This window comes from Lampetra fluviatilis, chromosome 22, assembly GCF_964198595.1.
Source record: "Lampetra fluviatilis chromosome 22, kcLamFluv1.1, whole genome shotgun sequence".
Taxonomy (NCBI): Eukaryota; Metazoa; Chordata; class Hyperoartia; order Petromyzontiformes; family Petromyzontidae; genus Lampetra; species Lampetra fluviatilis.
Genome location: NC_136296.1, coordinates 1,847,772 through 1,866,102, shown reverse-complemented (window position 1 = coordinate 1,866,102; position 18,331 = coordinate 1,847,772). Strand labels below are relative to the sequence as shown.

The following is an 18,331-nucleotide window of genomic DNA, read 5'->3' as shown; positions in this document are numbered from 1 at the left end:
TGCGTGTGTGCGTGTGTGTGCGTGTGTGTGTCCTTTCAAAGCGCTCGGTATGTGCGCAGGGTTAAACGGGGTAGCCCACCCGAGTGGGTGCGCCCCCGCACAGCCACTGCCTCGTGCGCTCTAGACGGTGCGCACGACGCGTGCGTGCGTGAGCGTGCACGTGCACACACGCGCACGCTCAGCGGCGCTGCTCGGGATGCACACAGCACGCTTGCCGCCGCCACGAGTGAGACAATGACGTGAGTAATTCCAATTTCCAGCTCTGCACTTTGCTCCTGCCCCTCGGGACTATACACAGCCCTGACCCCCGCTTGACTTCCACGCCTCCCTCACGGTTCTGCACATCAGCAAAAAGGTTTCCTCCAAATTTGGCTTCACAGACTTCATTAAAACGTTTCAAATTTGTAAAAATATACCGCACATACAACCGCAACCGCTCGCTCACTGTGTTCCCCACTCGTATCCTCTCTCGCCAGACCGCCAGTGGCTCTGCCAAGCATCACTGGTCTCACGGTGGGTGGCAGTGCGAGGGCGAGTGCTGTGGGACTGGTGTCCATTTCTTAATCAAGAGACTCGATCCATCGTGCGCTTGCATGTATCGAGGCCTTGGGCATCTGCTGCCACTGTTACAAGCGAAGCTGTTCTGTCAACCGGCGAGGGAGTTGCGTTCGAGTTGACGTTGCTCCCCACCATTCCAAGTTGGGTTGCCACCTTTCCCACAGATCAAACCCGGATTGACTTCTCAGTCGACCAGTGTCTATCACAACTGTGCAAATACTGTAATACAATTCAACACAATTTCGATTTAAAGCTTTCGTGACTGTAGGGATTCATCTTCTTGGTTCTTTCGGTAAAGTGACGTAAAAGGGAAGTAATAAAATAATAAAAATAAAACATAATAAAACAATTCTCACGACGTTTCGGCTACAACGCAAGCAGCCGTCTTCAGGTGAAGAATGAGACACTGCCAAGCTAGGAGCTTATATATAAGCTGAGTTGGAGGTGGAAGAAGAAGAGAGCCTTAACAAAAGAATGTGCATATCAAGAGGAATTTAGCATATTCATGGGAAATGCGTAGGAGGTGGGCGGGGGGGGTTTTCAAAGTCATATTATGCCCATGCATTATGCAGGATCAGCAGCACCAAAGGGAGGGGGGGTAGCATTAACAAAGGGAGGGCATGTTAATAGTATGTAGAAGCAATGAAACATGTGAATGGGAAAACGGTGGCAGGAGATCCGCAGCGGAGCAAATAATGCATTCCCTGTGGAGAACACAAGATACACAGTTAATGCCAGTGAGTGGACTGCGGTCTGAAAGTCACCATAAACGTGAACAACAATCAGTTAAGATCCGAAGTGGTTTATTACGTCCTTCCAATGATTACTTCCCTTCTACGTGACTTTACCGAAAGAACCAAGAAGATGAATCCCTGCAGTCACGAAAGCATTAAATCGAAATTTAACCGCCTCTAAGGGGAGGGTTTCCACATAACTTTGAGATCCTTCAACAAGCTCCGTGATAAGAAGGCTCAGCTAATCGAGTCTCTCACATTTCTGAAGAGATGCCGCGACTCTAAGGTAATACCAAACGCATTTCCACTAACATCTGCTGCTATAACTTCTTCTAATGCGAAACGAATTCTGTCTAGAACTAGCTTAGCTCTTATCTCAGAGAAAATCAGACTTACGCGCACCGAACTAGATCAGTTAGACAAGACACTCTACAAATCACACTTATCTTTGAGTGCAACAATGTCCACATCGGATTGGGAACATGTAGAAAAAATGACTGCCTCTTCAGCTGCCGCTATGTCGACTAAATGTAAGGACAACTTGATTTCCAAATTCAACCGCCTCTCAAACAAGAAACCGGACCCACACATTGAAAAGCTAGATGTTAACAAAGTCGTAATTAATCGCAGTAACAGTCCTATTTCTGAAGGTCTGAAATCCGTTTTAGCTAAAGGACTAAACTTTGCAGTCACACCTAGACACATACCAGTTAATGATATAATTGCTCGAGTAGATGTAGCTCTCAAGGGCTTGAGTCACATCGCTGCAGACGTAGCAAGATCTGAAATCTCTGCAACCCTCAAAAACGCTAAGATGCCAGCTAGCAACATCAGCAAAGATGAGCGTTTTGAATTAGCTCAATTAAAAAAGAGGGATGACATTGTCATCCTCTCAGCCGACAAAGGCAATGCCACTGTCATCATGGACAAAATAGAATACAACAACAAAATTCAAGAACTACTCAACGATGGCAGCTATACAAAAATAAAAAGAGACCCCACCAACAGCCTCGTCACCAAAACCAACAAAATCATTTCTGCTTCAACCGCATTAATTAATCAGACCAAATAGTTCTCGTTGAAACCTTCTGCAGCCAGGCCACCAAGATTGTACGGCTTGCCAAAGATACATAAAGAAGATACACCTCTTCGTCCCATTGTCTCTACTATCAACTCCCCCACTTACAAACTGGCTCGTTTTTTGTCTGAAATCCTACGGCCTTTCACTGGAAAAACCACCTCTGCGGTACAAAACTCTACTGACCTGGTATCGACAATCAAGGGGATTTCCCTGTCCCCAGACGACCTGCTTGTCAGTTTTGATGTGGTTTCCTTGTTCACCAAGGTTCCTGTGCCTGACACCATCGCAATCATTGAAGACTTGGTTCATCAAGGACTGAATGCTGGGGTACCCCCCCTGGTGAGACACTGCTTAACCAATACATACTTCACCTGGAATGGAACCTTCTACAATCAAACTGAGGGCACCCCAATGGGCTCCCCCCTATCTCCGGTTGTAGCCAACATTTTCATGGAGAAATTTGAGACTGACGCCATCCAGACTGCCACTCTACACCCGACCTTATGGAAGAGGTACGTAGATGACACTTTTGTCATCTGGCCACATGGCCGGCCTGCTCTAGACAAATTTCTCGACCACATCAATTCCATACACCCAGCCATCAGATTCACCATGGAAGTCGAAAAAGATGGCAAGTAACCTTTTTGGATGTCCTAATTAAAAGGAGACCTGATGGTTCAATGAGCCATTCTGTCTACAGGAAAGCCACCCATACGGATGCCTACCTAAAACCGGATTCCCACCACCATCCATCCCAGAAGAACTCCCTCATCAAGACTCTATACCATAGAGCCCAATGCATCTCCGACCAGGAACACATTGCCAGTGAACTCAAACACGTACGCCAAGCTCTTAAGGCTAATGGTTACTCCGACTACACAATCCGCAAGGCCATCACTCCAACCATCAAGAAGGATCCTGCTGAGGAGCCTTTCAAAACCATCACCTTACCCTACATTGCTGGGGTCACAAAAAAGATCTCCAAAATCCTGATTAAACACAAGATTCAGGTACGATTCAACACAGTACATAAAATCCGTGATCTGGTTCCGTCTGTAAAAGACGTGGTTCCAGACATACAGTACCCTGGCGTCTACAAACTAAGTTGCCTCTGTGGTAGCAGTTAAATTGGAGAAACCAAACGACATGTCTCGGACCGCATCCGTGAACATAAAGCTGACCTGAAACACGGTAGGACAAACACCTCAGCCGTGGCAGATCACTGTTACAATTCAGTGGGTTCACATGACATTGACTTCTCCAAGACAGAGGTTCTCTGCAAGCCATCTGGCTACCATGAGAGATTCGTTCATGAGGCGATCCACATATACAAACACAGAGACAATTTCAACCGAGAAGATGGATTCTGGCTCAGCAATCATTGGAAGGACGTAATAAACCACTTCGGATCTTAACTGATTGTTGTTCACGTTTATGGTGACTTTCAGACCGCAGTCCACTCACTGGCATTAACTGTGTATCTTGTGTTCTCCACAGGGAATGCATTATTTGCTCCGCTGCGGATCTCCTGCCACCGTTTTCCCATTCACATGTTTTATTGCTTCTACATACTATTAACATGCCCTCCCTTTGTTAATGCTACCCCCCCCTCCCTTTGATGCTGCTGATCCTGAATAATGCATGGGCATAATATGACTTTAAAACCCCCCCGCCCACCTCCTACGCATTTCCCATGAATATGCTAAATTCCTCATGATATGCACATTCTTTTGTTAAGGCTCTCTTCTTCTTCCACCTCCAACTCAGCTTATATATAAGCTCCTAGCTTGGCAGTGTCTCATTCTTCACCTGAAGACGGCTGCTTGCGTTGTAGCCGAAACGTCGTGAGAATTGTTTTATTATGTTTTATTTTTATTATTTTATTACTTCCCTTCTACGTGACTTTACCGAAAGAACCAAGAAGATGAATGCAACACAACATACATCCCGTTCTCAGTACAAATCAATTCCTGCCACCCAAACACAGATACCAATTCCCGAGCTGTCCTGGACTGTCTGGAATTAGAAAAAACTAGCCCCATGTCCGGATCAAATATGGGCAGGTGGCGACCCTGATTCGAAGCAAGGCAGACCCCGTGAGGGGACTGTGAACTTGGAGCCTCCGGCCCTGCTGAGTTCTGCTCATATGGAAGCCGCATATTGTGTGAGAAGTGCCGACTGCTCGCACAGCTTACGGCAGAAGGCAGCAGGGCTGCACCGTACGGAAGATTGCCAATGAGCTAAACCAGTATTCGGTTGTCGTGTTTCACATCTTGGATGGGGATTGCCTCAGCCCATCATCTCTCGGGGGGTTGATAAAATAGGCACCGCTGTGGGGAAGTCAACAGGACTTACCTATATCTATCCTCGTCCCCACCATAGGAATGTGGAATTTCCACCACTGGCTCATGGCTGCAAATGGAAGATGAGCACCTCAATCCTATATTTTATCAGGAAGTCACTTTGACTTTTGTTGCTTGAATGTCAGTGCATTTTAACAACAACAACAACCGCCATTCGCCACTATGTGGTGGTGACATCACCACGGCGGTTGTGCGAGGCTATGTGCACTTTAAGGACATGTGAAGTGTCGAATGCCCGCTGGCAGGAGGTCACGGGACAGACCCAGGTGCCATGGGTTGATTTATTGAGATGACTGGACAATGCACCACCTGTGCCCCCCTACTGTGCCAACTTGATGTGTTTTTGAATTTTAACACCACCAACAACACACTATCAGATCGTTTAAAGGCTGGCGCACACAAAGAGGGCATGGGGGGTTAAGGTAACTCACGTACAACGGCTGTAACATCTTAGCACATCTTGTATTATATTTGTATTGGCAAGCACATGCAGTTCCACTTCATAGAAGTTCTCAATGATCTGAAAGAATGTTAGCGGTCTACGCAGCAGGCTACAACGCGAGTCATATTTTACACACATCGCACGCACATGGCATCATTTGCATCTCAGTTGGGACGTCTCGCCAATCACAACACGCCCCCATGGGGCGCACCAGCAGCCCGCGAACGCCACATTCACATCAACACTCCTCCACCAGGGCTCTCCAGCAGTCCCCACACACCACATTCACATCCACACGCCTCCAAGGGGCTCTCCATAAGCTTGCAAACGCCACTTCACATCCAAGAATTCACGTTCGCAGACATGGCAGCCAGTAACACTCAGTGTCCTGTTATCTAACCACCTGCCAATAACGAGCAAGGGGTCGGACCCGGTACATCTGCCGGCGACACGATGATGTCAGAGCCAAATCCGTTTGCGATTGGCTGTAAATGCGAGGCAATGCTTCATAACTGGCTGTGTTTGCGACGTGCGACGGACCGCACCGAGGTGGCGTCGCCCGTGCTGGTGACACCACCGTTGTTGCACGACCACGGCGATAGCATCACTTCTCACGCTGCACGGGAGGCCAGAGAGCAGGGCGAGTGACAGGTCACCTGACGGCACGTGTGTGCTATCGTCTATGCGCGGTGCAACCGGGGGAGTACCGGGCCCTGAGTGAATCTGCCAAGCCTGCAGAATTTCACCGGCACACTTGCGAATCGCCCTAGACCACACACACGTCGCTGACACAGGCTGCTAACTGGTTCGGCCAGTAAAAATCAGTCGGACGTGATTTGGATGTTTGGATGGCTCGCTTTTCATGGGAGATGTCAGCACAAATTGGCCATTAGCTTTGACACCCCACGGAAGCAGCCATAAACCACAAAACTGGTGAAATGTGAACAGCGGCAATAATTCACAATGCCATATCCAAAAATAGCAACAATTCCTTTAATCGGCACGAAACTATAATGATGTCTCTGCACTTCCTATCTTTCGATCGTAATTAATCATGGGTAACAGAGAGACAGAAAGTGCTCAGAGAATTGATGGACACTGCAAATAAGGATGTTGTGAGTGAATACACAATTCGCACTCGTGGCGTGTGCGACACTATGTTAACGGGGGCAAATAATATAATCTCTGTCAGCGGACACCACTATACAATAATAATTCATAATTAGGGCGCGAGGAGGAACCACAGATAACGAGGAAAGCTCTGTGGTTCTCTATATATTAAGATGTTTCAGGCAATGATTAAGCATCTAAATGTGAGAGGAAACCGGAGCGCCCAGAGTAAATCCACGCATGCGAGGGGGCAAAACTCGATGCCATACAGACGGAATAGATGGAGTCGAATAAAAAGATAATAATATGTTTAGAGCAATGCATATATTCTACGTAAAAAAATACACTACTTACATGGAAAGAGCTGGAAAAAGAGTCAAATATTGAATAAGGACAACCAATGAAACACTCTTCATAAGTGAATCACCAATGATGATGGGAATATCAAAAAGATTATGCTGTGAAGAAGTGAACATGACAATAGCAGAGATGAGAGAATTATTTTCACGCAAGATGCTATACCAGGGGTCGGTAGCCAAAATAACAAGAAGAGACATTTTTTTTTAATTCGGTAAAAAAAACTCACGAGTTCAAGGGTCGCAATGCACTGTGCGGTGAATACGAGACTGCGCCGGTCCTTAATAAATAACGCGTTCGAAGTAGTCCTTAAAGGGCCGCCGCGTGCGGCTCCGGAGCCGTGGGTTGCTGACCCCTGCCCTCTCCGCACCACCAAGACACCCAACCTTTGGGGCCGCAAAGCTGACAGTACAACCGGCAGTGCAGCAAGTGGGTTCAACACGTAGGCTTTCGCGATCAATATCATCCATAATACGGGGTTTATTTTACGCGATCTAACCCCAAAAAAAACCTGTATTAAGCATGTGGGTTCGTGGCCTAAATCTGCGTGGAATTTTTGTGTTATAGCCCCTGGGCTTGCTTTGGGTGCTTCCGTTTTCTACCTTGCATGGAGAATTACTCGGTAAGAAATCGGACAAATATTCCAATCCGGACTATCCTGAGGAGTCCTAGGACGGAGCTTTGTCTCCTCCATGATGAGGTTTGCAGGTGAGAGATGGCACTGTAAGCAAAGTCTGTCAAGCTGTGAATCAGGCTCATTGTTTCTGAATACACTTTGATTTCCATCCCAAGAATACAAACGCTCAAAGTGGTTCGCAATCAAGATTCTATAAACACTACGAGGAATACACAACTTGTTTTACTTAAAAAAAAATCCATTCCCAATTCCCTTCTGTGCATGCAGATGGAGTCTATCTCCGACACCTGGCACGCGTGACCCGCGTCTCTTGGCTGATCCATGTAATTCGACATCGCCCCGTGAGCGGTGACCACCTTTTGAATTGTAGCTCTGCTATCGACGGACGGCAGCAGGCGACGGGGCCGCGGAGATGCCACCCGGTGCCACGCGGCTCCCGACCACGTTCACAGCCAACATGCCGCTGCAGGAGCTCTCCTCCCCCGTGATGGACAATGCCAGTTTTGTGCCGATCTTTCCACCGAACGCCTCTCTCCCACGGCCCCGCTGACTTCAGGCAACGCAGCCGCTTGGCTCCCCGGGGGTCAGTGTAAACAACGAAAAAAAACTGACAGCTCTCTCTCAAAAGACTCATGGATATATTTTTCCGTCCTTCACCAACGATAATGATTTATGACCATGCTGCAGAAGGCGACCGGCATGTGGACTTGGGCAGGCTGTGGCGGGATGCTCCAGTAATGACCGCACGCGAGCATTCCTCCTGATACTTTTGGTGGGGGGGGGGGGTATGGGGGGTCCTGTGGAGGCATCACCGTTCAGCGCTGAGAGGTATCCACAATGCACTGCAGGCTCCCATGTAGCCATGCGGGGACACACACCAGACCAGGACCGGTTCAGGTGTGCGCGACTGATGTTAGCAGCGGCAGGGAATTGAACTCAGATCGCCGGGTTCATCACGAAATGCGCTAACCACTATAGCCACCATACATTCAGACTTACGCACATGAATACATTCCTACGGACATACAAGGGTTCAACAATGTTATGAGAGACTTGCACTGCCCGGGCATTTGCGCGGGAACCAGGGACCGGGTGGAGGGTGGGTAAGGTGGAGGCGCGACGCCAGATTGACGCACGAACACGGCCCAACGCTGCGGACGACGTCATCACGCGACTGAATGTCAAGATCAAGTAAAAAAGTATTCTACTTGAGGCTGGTGCAGCTTTGTAAAATCTCATTCTTAATACCCTTCACTGTCTCTTGCACACGGCAAGAAATGTTCAGACCTTTATCAACCCACTGCTGCATGAAGGCCTCCTCAATTCCTTTATTTCATGGGGATTCTATGACCGTACTTCACCATTCTGTTCAGTGCTGGTTGGCGAAGGCAGTGTCGAGGACCGATTCAGATATCAATCGCCGCCGGTGTTAAACTAAACTATTAAACTAAACTATAGAGTAGAACAGCACCGCTCAGGCGCGTCGTGCGGCTAAACACGGAAATCCCCTACACCTCCAGCGGCAAAGCCGCCGGTCCTCCTGCGCTGAGTGGGAGCCGAACTGCAAAATCAAGCAGTGAACGCGGCACGGCGTCTCCCGTCGCTCCGGTGGGGAAGGCAGTGGGGGGTGGGGTGGAAGGAGACAGGGCTGACCACTCACAAGGGAACAACGTTTCTGCAATTCCTCTGTGGTGTACAACTGCCGATGGAAAGTTCTGACCCTGAAGAGCAGTCCGTCTCCGAAAGGTCGCTTGTCTGTTTCTCTTTCCTTGTAGCTAATACATGTTCCTTTCATTTGAGCATTCCTGAGCCGTGTACCGCACGTGCGCACCGTGGGCTCCCGCTCCTCCGCCACTTGACTTCTCGTTCTTTTTTCATGCTTTCCCTCTCTCCCTATCCCACTTTTCTGCTCTCACGAGACTGACTCCCTGCGGCAGTGGTGGTCAGCGGTGGCCCAGATCAAATACAAAGCCGCGGACGATGCAAGCTAGGCTATAAAGGCCCGTGTTTATCGCGTACCTCCGTCGCGTGGGGGGGATACGGCCGCAGCGTGCATGGAGCGTTTGTATTGCTTCTCGGAGTAATGGGTTACTACTTTGGGCCATGGGGGCACATAATCTCTAACCCCCGACGAGCGGGGAGCGGTGCTCGTGAGAGTTTCCTTAACTGATTGTCATCTGCAAAAAATTGTGATATTTTAGAGGTCCGATTCTGGCCCGCATTGCTCGATCATAAGCAAACTAAACTAAACTCTTTTTATTTCGCCAGGTAAGGCCCACCGAGCTATATGGCTCTTTTTTTTAGAAGTGACCAAAAATGACAGCTCAACGAAGTGGCTTATCACGTGGAAATGTATAACAGCCAAATACTCTTAAAATGTACATTGATTTGAAATGTGGAGGGATAAAACCACAGGACCCGGAGAAAAATCAACTTATCCACAGGGGGAGAGAGAGACACCACAACCCCAAAATATACAGCAGGCGTCAGGGTTATGATCGAACCCACGAACCCCTGAATACCGGACGAGGTAATAAACATCTCGCCACAGCAGCGAATGATTTGCAAACGGCCGAGTTGTGCGACAGGTATTTTGTTCATTCTCTGGACCCTGTGAATTGCAGCGATCCACTTGAGAATGCCAAACATTGTGTTCGCTAAAGCCCGGCCGTTCCTTGCTGCGTTTAAATATTTTATCGTGTTTGTTGTTGTTTGCTACGTAAGTTACTTCTTTCTCTCCTGTGAAATCAATCACCCCCTCCTCTCTCCTGATGACAAAAATACATGAATCCATATTGAGAGAGACACCACGAACCCCAAATATACCACAGTCGTCAGGGTCGTGATCGAACCCACGACCTCCTGTATGCGGGGCGAGGTAGTTGACATCTCGCCACCGTGGCGCCCACGACGCGATGTGCAGTGGTCGGCGAGCCGGGCGCGAGGCCTGCACGGAACCGTGACCCCTCCTCCCACCCCTGCATGACCTCCGCACGCTCACCCACGTGCAGCTCACGGCGGCACGCGGAGCCTCGGGTCTGTGGCGTAATTCGGTTAGCTCCCCCCTAGCCCCGCACACCTGGGCCCGGGACATTTAGCAAAAAACTCAAAGCAGAAACGGTACGCTTGAACCAAAGGGACATGTCAATTTCAGAGAAACTAAAGGGAAAGATGAAAAATGCCGGAGGGGGGGGTGGGGGAAAGTGTTTTGTTAAGCAGAAAGAAGCGTACGTGATATTTACCCTGAGGAGAAATGCGACTCTCGGGAGGTTGTTCTGTTGTAGATACATGGCACATGTGTGCACGTTGCTCCAGAGTTTTAAAGCATTCACTCTTCAACGTTTTCAAAGCACACACACTTCAAGAAGAGTTTTTGGTCTCATGGCGGGGAACCCCGCACCCACGCACACCCACAAGTACGTATATACATGCACCCCCGCTCACACAAAGACAAACAACCCCCCTTGTGCTGTTACCGAGCACCGATTAAAGACTGCAAGGCACACGAGGGGGCAGTGTGGCCTGCACCACGCCTCGCCGCCTTTATTGCCCCAGGACTGAAGGTTACACACCACACCACGTACTCATTTAAGGCTGAGTCGACCAAGTGGAGGCCCAGGACTGGTTCCGATAATGCCCATAGGAATGATCTATGGTCGGGAAGTGAACTTGGCTCGCTGGATTCGTAGCATCGTGCGCTGACCACTGCACGACCGCTCTCCATACAAAGACAAAGATCCCCCGTATAGCCTAAACAGACTGTTGGGGCAAGTGCTGTTAGCGAGCACCTATGAAGGCCGGCACGACACACGAGGGGGTGGATGGCCAACGCCACGCTCCCAATACGTACACAACCACACATGCACTGAACACACACGCAAGGCTGAGTGCTGATGGAGCCTTCAGCTGCAGAAATATTAACTGATCAGACGAGAGTCCGGGTCAAGGCGAAATAAGAGAGGAAACGGACAGCTGAGCTCTGTAGAGTCCACGGTGGCGGGGTCCAGCTGGGGTCACAGCACAGAAACGGGAATTCACGGGGGTGTAGGAAAAGGTGGTCTTGTGACGTGGGAGAATATAGACTGGGAAGAGCAAACACCCCGAGACTAAAACCCCGTGAATCTCCATTGCACAGGGGTAACCTCTGTCTTGCTGATGAGATACTGCTGACAATTGAGACACTCTGTGTCAAAACTGGTCCACAGACTGCTTGGGATGTATGTTGAACTTTTTTCGCACCGTACGGAGCCCACCATGCTAATCGGGAAGGACGACAAATGAATCAACGGTGCTGAAATTATGTTCTCCCAGCAGGCCATGAAGGGCAATGGTTTGTATAGAGAACAAGCCATCGTTTACGTGGAGATGCAATATTTTTGAATGAGACGTAGCATCCGCTTGTCTAGTTTGTTGCTTGTGTTCTCCACAACAACGCGAATGATCACTTTGCGTTTTGTGTAGAAGCTCGCGTCCTTGAAAGACAACACCCCCCACCAGCCCAAGATCTAAACTAAACTATTTTTATGTTACCACGTAAAGCCCACTGAGATATGTAGCTCTTTTTTCAGAAGCGAACTCGACACAAATGGTAGCTCAATGAAGTGGCTTATCACGTGTAAATGTATACTCTAAACGTGTGATGTTAATTCAAAATGTTGAGGGGAAAACAGGAGGACCTGGAGAAAAATTCAAACGACCATGGGGAGAACACGCAAACATCAGGGTCCGGATCGAACCCACGGCCTCCTGTAAACCTGGCGAGGTCGTTAACATTTCGCCACCGTGTCACCCCACCTCGGCACCGCCAGGTGGCCCCCCTCACCCCACCAACCCCCAGGCCCTCTCTGAACGCAGCCCCAACGCTCCAGCGAGGCCCTCACCCCCTTGTGTACCTCTCCCCGCGCGCTCCCCACCCTCCCCCCCACCCCCCACAACCCACGTCCCCCTTCCGTGCACCCTGCCTCACCCCCATGACCCCCGCGCCCTCCCCCCCCGCATGGGTGCAGACCACCCGCTTTGCCCCCCCCCCCTCCCCACACATGGTGGGGTCGGTGCGTGGCCTCCAGCCAATCAGAGCGCCGGGAAATAACCGACAGAATGACAGCCAGAGTTGTTAGATGGCAATAAGATTGAGATGTGGAAGCTGTGGAATGAGAGGCGAGCGGACCCAAGAGCGAGACATTTGCTCCAGCTGCCTCCAAGGCCCTCAAGGAAGTGTGCTCGGAGGACAGATCGATCAATTGCATTGAAGGTAACAAGAGAAAAAGCACGAGCTGATGTACAATTGCAACACAATCAGCAAAATCACTTAACACATTCACCAAACAACTCTGACCGTGGCCTTAAAATAACTATATATATGAGGCAAAGTTTCAAGCAAAGACCTTTCTGCATGGCACTTAAACAGAGCGGCCAGAGAGACCCAGTGGATCACATGACTTGGAGACTGCACTTTACATCATGGAGCCTGATGAGAATTACATTTTGTAATTGTTCAAGGGTGACCAATTATTTTAATTGGCTTATGAATAGTTCCCTAACAGTAGCTGTCTAGTACCAGACTCTTCAAGAACCACACGGAATTATCACTCAAATAACGTCATTAATATGAATAGTGAAATTACTAAATATTACCATACAATATGGATTCGTGTATGTTTGTCATCAGGAGAGAGGAGGGGGTAATTAATTCCACAGGAGAGAAAGAAAAAAACAACTTGCGTAGCAAACAGCAACAAACACGATAACATTTTTAAACTCAGAAAAAAATGTGCTAGGCTTTAACAAACGCAATGTTTGGCATTCTCAAGTGGGTCACTGTGATCCGCGGGGTCCACGGAATCAACAAGTGACCTGTCGTACAACTCGCTTGCTTGCAACTGAATCGCTGCAGTGGCGAGATGTTAACTGCCTGGCCTGGTATACAGGAGGTCGGAGGTTTATCCCGAACCCGACGCCTGCTGTATATTTGAATTTTGCATCTTCTCCCCCTGGACGTGTGTATTTTTCTCCAGGTCCTTTGGTTTTTCCATCCACATTTCGATTCAATTTCCCTCCACGTTTAGAAACCTGCATTTTAGAGTATATTGCTGATATACATTTACACCTGATGAGCCACTTCGTTGAGCTATCATTTGTGGCCGGGTTTCTTCTTTTAAAAAATGTATAGCTCAGTGGGCCTCACCTGATGATATTAAAAATTGTTTAGTTTAATTATACAGGCACGCTTGAGAACTCTGATTGACCGCGAAAATCCAGTATCTGGGCAGACAAGGGGCAGACGCTGGAGAGTGCAGAGGGCATGGCCAGACACGTCCTTGCGAGCGACGAGTCGCTCAGACGTGAACAGAGCAGCTGTAGGCGATTAATTAAGTTGTGCGATTTCGAGAGCTATTGTGTTGCTGAACGTATCGCTCAGACGTGGACCTTGACAGAAGGCGATTGCAAACATTAAGTTTGGCAGTTGTGAAGAAACGGCAAGTGCGGAAACCATATGCCTTTGACGGCTGTGATGGCCAGGCAGGAGCAGGTGGTTATAATGGTGTGAGATGAAAGCTGGCGATGGGCTGGTCGGGGCGCTGTGAGCAGGCTTTGAGCGATGAAGGTAACTTCTGTGCCAGGGTATGCGTCACTGGCAGCATATTTTTGCTTGTTTCATGGATGCGGGTGACATTGTCCAGCGACGTTCAGCAGTTTCGCAGTCACACGTTCACCGTTTCTACGGACTGCTGGGATAATTTCATTATTACTATTATTATTCCACTTGTTTACTCAGAAAAGCCTCGCCAAGTCCACACGGCCCTCTTGCAGGGAGGGTTCCTGCCAAGTTGTCGCAGTCGGGGGCAATGAGCGCTGTGGGTATTTCAATTAAGAAATAAAGGGGGGGTCCCCCTGCAGGTTGTGATGTTGCGAGCCGCAACATCACGCCGTACAATGTGCGTCAAAATCTACTGCTGTGCTGTACTTCCATGCTCCCCAACCTTCACCAACCAACCGCACTGACCAGGCCTGGTGGAGTGTAGTCAAACAACCCCAATGGCCTGCGTGGCGTGCGGAGTGCTCTCATCCAGCAAATATAACAAGCGCTTTCGCATTCTAAACTGCACAACGCCATATACTAACACGCAAAGACAAAGATCTCCCGACGGCCGGACAGACCGTTTGGGTAAGTGCCGTTAGCGAGCACCTATTAAGGCTGGTAAGGTGTATTGGGGGAAGGTGTTGACAGCACCGTGCCCGGTCGCCTTTGTTTCCCCAAGCGCTGATGCTTACACATCGCGCCGGGCTCTCATTTAAGGTTGGCAACCTTTGGGAGGTTCAGGGCTGGTTCAGACATTCGCCCACTGATGTTGGCCGTGGCGGGAATCAAATTCGGGTCAGCAGGTTCACAGCGCAGTGCACTAACCACTGCACCGTCGGATAGATCAAGGTGGCTGCTGCTGCTGCTGAATAATCACAGACATTGAGAGGAAAGCCAAAGCTACTCCCACACATTACCTGTGTGCCCGGGTTACCTGCTGGGCCCTCAATAGCACACGCACACACACACACGCACACACACGCACACACATACGCACACACATACACACGCGTGGGGATTCCTCCCCCAGCAGCCATCCCCCCGGGGGACACAACGCTCACGCACGTAACGAATACGAATACCTGTGAGCCGCAATGCGCGACAGAGGCAGGTCGCAACACAACACCGTGGACTCCCAACACGCCGCCACCCCCTCGGGCGGCGCGCAGACACGGAGGCATTCAAAGTAAACATTCTCGCTATTTTAAATACTGTACGCATCAAAGAACAAAGGTACAGCCCCGCAAGTGCTAAATCACTACTCGCAGAAGGACCTCAACTACTGGACATCTGTGATAAAATAAAAACAGAGCTTCACAGCTCATAGGATTTCTCCAGGATAAATGAAGATTTAGATTCTGAACTAGATGGTGTTTTGGCCCAACTCTTCCACGCCGTACCGCACCGTACGCGGCCGTGGGGTCCACATTTACACTGCAGGGTGGACAGAGACGAGGGGTGGGGGGGTTCAGGAAACTTGCGCCATTGTTCATCTCCCGTGCCAGGAGATTGAACCGAACTGCCGACCTCTGCATTGCAAGTCCGGTGTGCTTCCCATTATACTTGTCAGCATCCCAAACACGATACGTAGTTACATTGTCACGTTATGTTTAACGAGTGCTCCTGCAGCAAGGCAAATGCAACGGATCTGAAGTGTGGTGAGTTGATGTTCTCAACCCGGTCACCAGTTTCTCCAAAAACGATATGACCTTAAATGTGTTTCTGCACTTAATTTGGCTACGTTCCAGCTCTTAGAATTAAAGAGATTGGTGTTACTGTCATGTGACGAACCATATAGCAGAGTGGGTGGGTAAGTGCTGCCCCCTCCTGTGTAGCACAGAGGTCAATTGGAAAGGATCTCAAAAGATGTGCTGTGATATCTGCTTCTGCGGGCCATTCTCTCATGTCAGGAGGGGTTGCATCTCATGACACGACACCAACATGACAGCGACATAACACCGTCATGACACTGTCGTGTCAAGCCCCAGGCTCTGCACCTGCACACTAGGTCAGAAAATAAAGTTTTCATGGTGACCTTTGCACGGCCGAGGGCCTCAATAGATTTATTATGGGCAGCTTGCATTGAGCAGCGGTGCGACGTAGTTTGTGCTGTGCCAGGAGTCTAGAATTCCCTTCTCCCTTCCCTCATCCATCCATGCTGTCGACTGCCCACCCTATTCAAATCCTATCATTTTTTCCCTCTGACTAAAACTACCGATTGCCCCCCTCTCTCTTAAAATAACTGTGCCCACGGTGTGCGCACAGCCTCTCTCTAGCATCGTGAGACGCGGTCGCGACGTAGGTGCTACGTATGTCCAGGTTGTGCTGCGGGGGATGAGGCGTCAGGGTGCGGAGTGGCTCACTGGTCCCTGACTGTCCACCGGCACCCCCACACCCAACGGCGAGCCACCCCGCAGGGCAGCGCGATCGCACTTTTTGTCCCGAAATAAGTCGGGCCCGTCAAATTACGCACAGTGAGTGACAGTGCCCTCTGGCTCGTTGCAAGTTATCCCTCAAAACGGGAGTTTCTTGTGGAATTGTCCATGCCATGCCAGAAGAGACCGGGAGTATCCCCGGGTAACCTCAAATCGGCCTAAGGAAAATAAATCTACACCTCGCATAGTGAGTTTAACTTTGACGAATGGAGTGCCAAAACCAACCGTGAGACTTTGCAGTGTCACCACTCACCCTCGCACAAGTCTGGACTCCATGCTCAGAAATGTCATTTCACGTTTCATGTGGTACCAACTCAATAAATCACGCCAGCTTTACAACCATAAAGGGATTGCTCTCCAGTCTAGCGCAGTGTCAGACGACAATGCCCAGAAGCACTTGTACTATGGATTGTATGGACACAGGGCACGAAAGAAAGAGTGCCTCGTGTTCACAGCAAATCGTTAGCATGCATCTGTAAAACATCTGTCTTAGTTTTTGCCCAAGACAAGAGAGCAACGGCAATACAGGTGTCACGCTACGATAGTCTCCCTTGACTCAACGTACCGTTTTACCGATTGCGAAGTCAAAACGAGTCACGGAGCTTTCCCACTCGAATGAGCTTCCAGCATCGTTCATCTCCATTACAGCCCAGTGCCAGTGGCAGAAATTCCATATTACCATGGTGGGCACCGCTCTATCCGTGAGAACAACACTGTGCGACTTCCACAACGCCATAGGGATGGATGTCTGAGCCAATGCTCCGGCCGAGATTTGACTTTGCAAGCATCTGATTGAAGTGCTCTGTTTAAACTCACAGAAGAGTAAAAGCCGCTCGCAGCTTGATGTGGTTCGAGTGCACCGTCCATCACGACAACGCGGGGGATCGGAATGAGAAATCGCAACGGGGCAACGGGCGAGCTCAACCACTCGACCATTCTCTGGGCTCACGGTCAGTCGTCTGTTGTACCGCTGCTCAGATTCAACAAGTAAACAACTTGGCATATTTTGTTTTGTTTCATTGTGCCATTGACATTGTAGCACGAGACAAATTAATTAATTCGGATCTCTCGCAGAGAAGTATCCAGGACGGCACACGAAACTTGACGTGACAAGAATACTTCTGAGATTCCGTCAAGTGGCCTCTGGCACATACATTAGGAGGGTGGCACTTCTCTACCTACTCTGTCACTGACAGTAACGTCCACCGCGTGACAGTCCACTCAATACTTTACACGTTTAGAGATGGTGATGGGGCCAATCGCAACTTTAACGGGACACAGCACTGGACCGCCATCACCCGGTGGCTGAGCTAAGGCGGAGAGCACCTTCCCCTACGCCTGGAACGCCTCCACCGGCGGCCGCAGAGATCCCACACTCGCTTGGAAACAAACACGGCATCCGAGTTACTGCGACGCTCCCGTTACGCCGAGCTGCAGCTGCTCCAGACGTAATCGCAAGCGAATAAAAACCTCCGCGAGGTAGCAGCAACCAGATGCTGGACACGAGCCCCCTGATGCCGTCCACTGTTATTCAGCCAACGCAACGTAAACGCACGGGTGTTGTGGGGCTTTCTTGCGTGTCGTTAAAAAATCTAAAGAAAATGTTCTTGTGCATAGTGACCACATCGCGGCGGATAGTTACGTAATGACACACGCCAGGCCAGTGCCCACAGCGTGGGTCTGATTAGCATGCCGGATGAGTTAGTTTACCAGAAACAGATTTAGCAATGATTTATCTATGATTCATCTATGATTTTAGGAACAAATGCATTCCCCACCATTTCTATCTCCATCAGGTCAAAAGTTTGACGTCGCTCTGGGAGAGGCTACACTGTTGACAAATCGTCGGGCCAACGCGAGGGTAGTGGGCGGCTCTTAAAGGCTGTCCTCATCAAGGCGCTGCTGACAAGAACATCTGGAGTGTTGGGGTTTGTCAAGATTAGGTGCCAAATTACAAGCAACACTGACATTTTCTCAACACGCCGTATATCATTGCAACCCTACAGAGTGACCTTGGCTTAGCGGTGGGACATA

General features: G+C 49.6%; 1 protein-coding gene across 2 annotated transcripts in view; it reads right to left on the bottom strand.

Moving 5' to 3' along the window:
- LOC144938449 (collagen alpha-1(XII) chain-like) overlaps positions 1–18,331 on the bottom strand; it is a 285,089-nt gene that overhangs the window by 149,185 nt on the left and 117,573 nt on the right. The gene's annotated exons all lie outside the window — the stretch shown is intronic.